Raw genomic sequence first — 8,966 nt, 5'->3', positions numbered from 1 at the left:
AGAGATGCTCTTGTGATCCAGAACGTTTTTCAGTGCCATTTATTTGTACCTCTCTCCCTCTCCCCAATCTCTTATCCATAATGTGTATGTGTGTGTATGTATATGGTACATATAACCCATCACCATTGAGTCAACGCTGCCTCAGTGACACTTTGCACAGAGCAGGACAGACTTTCAAGGTTTGTGAGGCTGTGCTGTAAATCTTGCCGAAGCAGAGGGCCACGTCGTTCTTCCATAGAATGGCTGCTAGACCCCAACTACTCTCCTTTCCGGAAGCAGCCAAGTGCTAAGCTTTGCAGTACCAGGGCTCCTTTATGATCTATGTATACAACCCTCTCTAGCAAACAGGCAGCATATTCACAGGAAAATTGTATTAATGGTTGAGGATAATCATGTTAGGTAACTTGTTTCAGAAAATAAATCTACAACTAACGAAATTTTAGAATTTTTAATGTTTTAAAAATTGGCTTTCTCTGTTGATTAAATTCACTTGGTAAAACGTATTCATCAGGTACAATTTACTCATTTTGGGGGGGTGTACATGTGCTATTTTCGATGTAATCACATATGGGCTTACATGCAGTATTTGTTAACTTCTTACTCTTATGAATCTATTTATGCCTTGATAACAATACTAAACCTATCAATAGAATCTGAATTATTTTAGAGATATACTATGTAATTTTGCAATTATGTTATTGTTGTTGTTAGGTGCCATTGAGTCAGTTCCAACTTATAACAACTCTTTGCACAACAGAAGAGAGCACTGCACTGTCCTGTAACATCCTCACAATTGTTTCTGTGTGGAGCCCATTGATGTAACCATGGTGTCAACCCTCTCGTTGAAGGTCTTCTTTGACGCTGCCCCTCCACTTTAACAAGCATCATGTCCTTCTCCACTGACTGGTCTCTCCCGACAACATGTCCAAAGAATTTAAGATGGAGTCTCACATTCATTGCCTCTGAGGACCACTCTGGCCTTACCTCTTCCCATGTAGATCAATTTGTCCTTTTTGCAGTCCACAGTACTTTCAATATTCTCCAGCACCACAATTTTATGGCATCAATTCTTCTTGGTCTCCATTATTAAATATCCAACTTTCACATGCATATGATGCAATGGGAAATACCATGGCCTGGCTCAGGTGTACCTTAGTCCTCAAAGTAATATCCTTGCTTTTCAATGCTCTAGAAAGATCTTGTCCAGTAAATTTTCCAAAGGACAACGGAAAATATTTTGTTCACTACAGTATGCCTCTGAACTAAGACTAACAATATTTTATTGATCAGCCTCTCCATAGTTACTGATTATTTCTTTCCCATTTTTATGATTCTCATCAATAGAGTTAGTTAAACATTAAATCATATAAAAATTCTTTCAATGAATCAGAGAATGTTCTTTGTAATGTAAAACTGTAAAATGGAATGTTTTCTCTAAAAGTAGAAGTCAAATTCTCTTAAGCCTTTAATTTCTGTCCTTAGTGAATAAAAGTTTAAGAATTACTAGCCATACCTCCAATTTATAATTTTCACAGTACAAAATTATTTACTTTGATTATATGCAAGTAACACACATAGCATGCTTGGTTTGTGCAATGGTTTCTTTTGGCAATGCTAATACCTCATCCGCACCCCACAGGTACTTTTGTAAGCATACTATGCCAATTTCTTTATTATGCTGCTGTAAACAATGATATAACATGCTTAAGAAAAATACCTGAGGAAAATACCTGGCCCCAAACAGGTATAGAATGTAAATTATTTGCATAAAAATATTGTAATTAGTGAAACAATTTCAGTAGTCATAAGGTTGTATTACTGTTTAGAAAGTTAATATGAATTACATTTCCTGACTTTTAAATGGCTACCAATTTGAGTATTCCTAAGAAGTTGTGGATTGAATATTGATTGACTTTTATCTCATGTACTACTCCCAATTTAACCAGTTGAGAAGCAGAGGTTCTTCACATAATAAGACATTCTATTACATCCCATTGGATTACCTGGCTACCCAAGCTTTCCCTCATCTTCACAGATTTTTTTTATTAAATCATTTTATTGGGGGCTCTTACAGCTCTTATCACAATCTATACATCCATCCATTGTGTCAAGCACATTTTTACATATGTTGCCACCATCATTTTCAAGGCATTTTCTTTCTATTTGAACCCTTGGTATCAGCTTCTCATTGTTCCCCTCCTTCTTCCACTCTTCCTTCCTCATGAACCCTTGATAAATTATAAATTATTATTTTCATATCTTACTTCATCTCCTCTCTCCCTTCGCCCACTTTTCTGTTGTTCATCCCCCTGGGAGGGGGTTATATGTCGATCCTTGTGATCAATGCCTTTCTCTCCCTACCTTCCCCTTCCCCTCCTGGTACCTCTATTCCCATTATTGGTCTGACAGATCATTTAAAAAACATTATTATTTTATTTATCTATATAGTTCTTTTTCTTTGCCACATCTCATTCAAGCATCTTATATATAATTAGCAGGTACATAATTTTGTAGATTTGTAGTTAATGAATAATTCCCTTTCTCCACAATCAGCTTAAAGGAACAATTTCTATGTTAAAAATATGCTCCTGTTTTCAAATTTCAATGAAATATTTAATCAAGAAGAAAAACATTAAATAGATTTACAAGTTATATGTGGGGATTAATTGTTTTCCAGTTAAACTGAATTAAGGGTTGGTTGATATATTTCTAACATATTATTCATTTTGGGTTCTCTACTGTCCAGGTCTATTAACAAATACATATTCAAAAGATTCATAATTAAGAGAAGTGAGACTTTTCCTATGTTTACAAGTATCAAAGTCAACAGAAATTTGTCCAAGTAACTACTTGAAAGTACTAACGTTGACAGCGTCTGATATGGCGGAAGATAAACCCCTGTCACCGGCGAGCCCAGAGGCAAAGCCTGCAACACCATCTCTAATGACAGAGCCACAAAACGTGCCCGGTGAGCTACCTATGAAAAAGATGAGGCTGGAGGAGGGGTCAGACCGCAAGGGTGCTGAAGTCATGTCAAAGGTTGGAAAAGATCTGCAAGAAGACATTTCCAGCCTTGTAGCAACTATCACAGAACTTAACTCCAACTTGAAATCTTTGAATGAGCAGTTGGATAAGCTACTAACAGATGTCACCTCTTTGGTTGTTTGTATGGCACAATACAGCCCTGCCCCTTTGCCAGTGGCTCCATTGGAATCAAAGCAGCCTCCTTGTGACAAGCCGACCGCTGCTTCTACAACGGAGTGATTTGCAGGGTGCTATCTGCTTACTACAACCGACACATCTTTGAATACCATGTCGATACAACTCCTAACTTGGTCTGACAATATAACAGCACCTTCTCATGATTTTCATTGAAGATATAACATACAGTATATGTCCATGAACATCTAGTAGCATTGTTAATTATTGCTAAGATTAGTTAAATGTTGTATATAGCTGCATAGATTCAAGCTACTTTTTTGGTTAGTACCAAGAAAACCTGTAACTAATCATGAATTTTCTGCTATGATTAATGTGTGCCTGTTTCCTAAAGGACTAGACATAACCCTTTCATCAGCATATCTACAACAAAATGCATGTGCACAGGTGCCGCTGCACAGCAATGGGAGAGGACTCCAGTGGCCACATGGACTACGCCAGAGGAAGCTGCTCCAGTGGAATGTTGCGTTAGACAATGACCTTCACCAGTGTCAACAAGTTGCAGGATAGCAAGTCTCTTCAGAAACAAACCTCTTAACACAGACACCAGCCCATGTGGACACTACCAGTGCTCACACAATCAACCAAGTGACATCCACCGGCAGACTTACCTCTTTGTAGAGGCTCCTAAAAGTCTCAATATTGCTGACCCGCAATGTTGACCCTGCTCACACTGCACAAGACCTCCTACCAAATCTTAAGAAGTGTGCAGTCCTTCCTGCGGTAAACCCTTCCAGCTGACTAACCCCTGGGTGCACTGGATCTTGATGACTCCCATCTCCCACTGGACCTGCTCGGTTGGCTGAAGACCCTGCATCTTGGACAGTATTTCCAGAAGGCACGCTCTTTCTTTCTAGCCAACATCAAGCCACATTCCAAGTGTGCAAAATTAAGTTAATTATAGAAGAATTTTTAAAGTTTACCTTTCTATTTAATGCTTGAAATAGCTGAGCTTCCATTTTGGCTTTGCTGTTTATGTATTAACTTTGTGATCCTGAAGACAATTCATCTACCTAAAATTTTGCTTCCTCTAGCATGCCAGCCTTCCTTCTTAGGACCAACAGGAGACTTAAGTGAGATAATAGATACACACTAATTTTGAAGTTTGAAATTGTAGAATTTAAATAAATAATTTTTGCAAGTGGTCATTGTTTTATTTTATTCTCCATACATTTTGTGGGATTGAGACAGATTTATTTATTCAACAAAACAATATTGATTACCCATTGTGTATTAGGTACCTTATTTCATAGTGATTATATTAAAGGAGCTTATCTTTCTGTAGATTCTATTCTACTGCCATAACACAAAAAATATATACTTGAACCAATTCTCACAGAAGATTATTTCAGATACCTATAAGAAGGGGGTACCCCCCAAAACGGGAATGTTTCATTCAAAACTATGTATTTGTTTTTGTTACAAAACAACCTTATCACCTTCAAAGTACGCTCCATCACACTTGATACATTTGCCAAATCTGTGATTTCATTCTTGGAAACATTTTTCAAACTCATCTGTTTGGATGGCTGACAGCACCTCCCTTGTTTTTTCTTCACCTCTTCTACATCATCAAATCTCTGTCCTTTCATGTCCCTCTTCACTCACAGAAACAAAAAGCAGAATGGAGTGAGGTCAGGAAAGGTGCATGAAGCAAGAAAGACATGTTTTTGGGGTTGTTTTTTTTTGCCAAAAATTGGCACACTGAGATGGCAGCAGGAGCAGGTGCATTGTTGTGGTGGCAAAACCAGTCCCATCTGCCACAAATCTTTTTGTTGCACACTATTATGCAATCTTTTCAGAACCTCCAAATAGAAAGCTTGACTAACAGTCTGACCTGGGGGAACAAACTTCAAATGCACCATCCCCCTCAAATAAAAAAAAAAAAACATCGAGTTTTTGGGGGTACCCCCTCATATATGTAATGAGAATAAAATAAGGTGATGTTAATGATTTCTCAGATAATATAGATCATTGTCTTAGTGGGCCTGCATTGAGCTTTAAGTGATACATTGAGACTAGACTAAGAACATTTAAAGGAAAGGCCCAGAGCTGTCAAAGAGGAGGCAGACGATGGGACAGAACAAAGTGAGAGGCAAAGGGAGCGGAAGGAAGGCTGAGATGCCATTTCCTTGTGAAACGTTCTTGGTAGTTCATTTCTTGAGCGCCCTTTCTCTGCGTCTCCCCTAAAGTCACTCACTGGGTATCAAAGTTAATTGTAATTGCTTGCTTAATTGCCTTTTACCCATATCAGATTCAGAGTTTGGAGAAAACCTGAAGTATTTTCCCCAGCTTCTCACTGTGTTCCCAGTACCCACAACAACTTTATTACTTCCGGGTGCAGAGAATTATTTTTAAAATGTTTTCATGCAGTGTTATAGTCAAGACTAAATAGAGCTATGATCCCTAGAATACCTAGTCCAGTTTTCATTCCATTCTTTCTACCTCTATTACGAGAGATAGTCTTTCTTTTATCTTTTGTCTAACAAATAACTTGTATTTAAAATTTTAATATAGGATAGGATATATAAACATGGTAGATTTCTGAATTAGAGTAAATGCATTTTCCTGTTGCTTTTTATTTTTTGAAGTGAACTTGAGTTTTTTATTAGATGGATAGGTGTTGACTTATTAACTTCTACTCTATTGCTATGTGTTCTGTTTAATAGCTTAGATGAATATGGCAAGATAACTGGTTCCACACGACCTGGGATAAGTCTAGCACAAAGGCAAATAAACCTACATGTTTGGAAATTGATGCTATCTTGTTAGATTTACAAATCAAGTTCTAATTAAAGCAAATTTGGAAGACAAAATTTTAAAAACATATACTGATGAAAGTAAATGTTGGCTTATTCATTCTTTAAACAAATCCTACTGAGATATTGAAAGTAATGCAGAAAGTGAAATGCTAAATTGTCTTTTGGTTGCTACCAGACCATCAATCTAACATTAATCATTTAATAATTCCCTATTAGCAATCAAGTCTCAACCTTTTTTATACATGTTCATTGACACGCACTTAAATAAGACAGAGATACAACAGTAAAAATGAAGTCTTGCTACACTAAATTTATTATTTCCACACTTAAATTAACACTTAAATTATCATTTATAGAAATGATATACTTCTTCATATACTTAATTTAAAAAAGAAAATTTGATTTGTGGAGAAGGCTAGAGATTTGGAAAAAAAATACTTCCAAAGGTATAAAATCTTATTAAAATCAATTATCCTTATTAAATGAAAAATGAATAAAACATGTATGATAGCTGAAAATGAGGGTAAAAGTTTAATAAAGACATATAACTGTTGTTTTTCTTTGTAATGAGATTTATTTCAATAACTGACTTCATCTTGCCTTACAACCAATTCTCTAAGGTTTTTAGGAAAATATTTTTCTTTAGAAAAATTATTACAATATATAAAATCTAGTCATCTATAATATGTTAGTGAATATGATTATCAAATTGCTATTATGGTACATAAAAAGTTATAAAAGTTATTTAAAAACACTTTTAACCAAAAGCCTGTGAATCAGAAACGAGGAAAGATGGTTATACCCAGTTTTTCTTTGAGACAGAGATATTATACCATAAGCATCAAAGTAGTTGAAGCTTACATATTAAATGGGAACTTTCCAATTCATATTGCCATTTACCCTTTGAAATAGCTACAAATTGTCATAATTTATAAGCTGTCTTTTGATATTTTATTTAAAGTTAAGCACAGGGACCATGATTAAGTGATTTTAAAACATTAAGGAAATGTACACAAAGTGTATAAGCAAAAGAAAGGGAAAAAGCCTGTTTCTTTGTAGTGAAATGCATAGATTTTCTAAATTTTCTCTAAGGCTTATATGTTCTAAATGGTATTTCTTCTATCATATAAACACATGTATCTTGGATAATTTAGATGAGCTAGAAAGTTATTACTAAGAAAGCTCATCTTTCAATTTATTGAGCTTAGAAGCTTACATAAGCTTTCATGTTCATGTCTCTCAGATTTTCTTGAGTGGACCTGGGGCTTGGACTAAAAGCCATATCCCATCTCCTGTTTCAACTTAATCCTTGCCTGAGTTTCTTGGAAGCTGAAGCCACAGGTTCAGGTCAGGATTTTTCTCTACCTGTATAGTCCTGTACGATCCTCACTGCCTGGCCAAACTGGGTGTGACTGACTGGCTCTTCATTAAGAGAAGGGACCAGCAATGCCGGCTGGTATATAGCACTAACCCTTAGACCACACAGGGTTAAAAATTCATGAGTTGCTTGCTTATGAAATTTCTTGAAGATTTGTAATAATCTTAAAAAACTCAGACAAACCATGTCCTCTAGAAATACCAAGAAAAAATGTCTTGAATACAGAAAATATAGGTAGATAGTTCTACTGTTCACTGCTATAAAATATACACAAATCAATTAGAAAAAGTTAAGTTCATCAAAACTTATACACATCAACATTATAGACATAGTGCTGTTCACAGGAAAGAGAAATGAAAAAAGTATTTTAGCACATCAAATGAACTGTAGTACATATTGCATACTTTAATCTTACAGCCACTTTTTGGTTCCACTGTGGTGAGCTCGTGTTGCATAAAATATGCACTTATAATATGTGTGAAGCTAATCATCTTCATATATCATCCCTCCAGAAACTTTTGAATATTGAAATAAGAAAGCCATCTCTCCTCGGACTTGAGTAGGTTAATCCTATTTCTTGCCATGCTGTAAACCTTAGCACCATGCAACCCACAGGAAGTGCCACTGGTAATGTGGGAAGTGTTCCCAAGAAACAGAAAAAGTCAGGGCATTTCCAAGAAAAATTGAGTCTCTTATGTATAGTGAAGCCCATCATGTCAAGCTAAATTAATCCAGAATAAGTGCTATAATAAAAAGAGGGAAAATAGGAAATCCATGAAACTATCACTACAGCTATAGCAGCAGGCATGGAAAACTTGCACTTTGTGCAAAATACTTTATCTTCTATTGACAATGCAGTTTCATTGGGTGCAAAATATAACAAAATATGTTTTAATCAATTGTTACCAGTAAGCCTTTTGATCAAGAGTAGATGGTTAGTAATTAAATATTGGGGACGTCAAAGGTATACATTGATTTTCCACTGTTCAGGGCATCGCCAAACCTAACATTCATGCTATTCAAAGGTCAACGGTACATCAGTTCATCAGTGAGCATAGACAGGCGATAGGATGCTAGCAAATATTTAACACCAACACAAAAGCCCTTATATGTACACCATTTTCATGGTGTAAGTATTTTGGTCACAGCTGATTTTAGACTTTATTTAATGTGACATTGGTAAGAAATCTGAAGAAACATAATTTTATAATATTTTTATTCCATAGACAATGGATATAAACTAAAGATCAGAGATAACAGTAAAATTTAATAATGTAACTAAAGTCGCAAGAAGTATTTTATTCCCTTTATTTTAAATATAATTTGAGAGTAAGTCTATGTAGTTTATTTTTCAATAATTGCTTATTGTCAAACCATTGGAAAATTCCTGAATATTTAACAATCTGCTCTTATGAATGGTTATAAACTGACCAGAGGATGGAAAAGAGTATTATCTAGGAAGCTTTTTCCTAACCAGACTTAAAGTAACAAGTTCAGGCTGCAATGGTGTGAAATGCAGAAATCGAGAAAAACTCCAGCGATGATGCAGAAAAATGCACAATAGAGGACAGAGAAATCACTCGAGAAAAGAGGTCTCTTTGAGAAAC

The sequence above is a fragment of the Echinops telfairi genome, unplaced genomic scaffold (assembly GCF_000313985.2).
Source record: "Echinops telfairi isolate 266 unplaced genomic scaffold, ASM31398v2 ScPeMD7_2;HRSCAF=8, whole genome shotgun sequence".
NCBI lineage: Eukaryota > Metazoa > Chordata > Mammalia > Afrosoricida > Tenrecidae > Echinops > Echinops telfairi.
The sequence above is the reverse complement of the archived record's forward strand: the minus strand, read 5'-3'. Positions refer to the sequence as shown.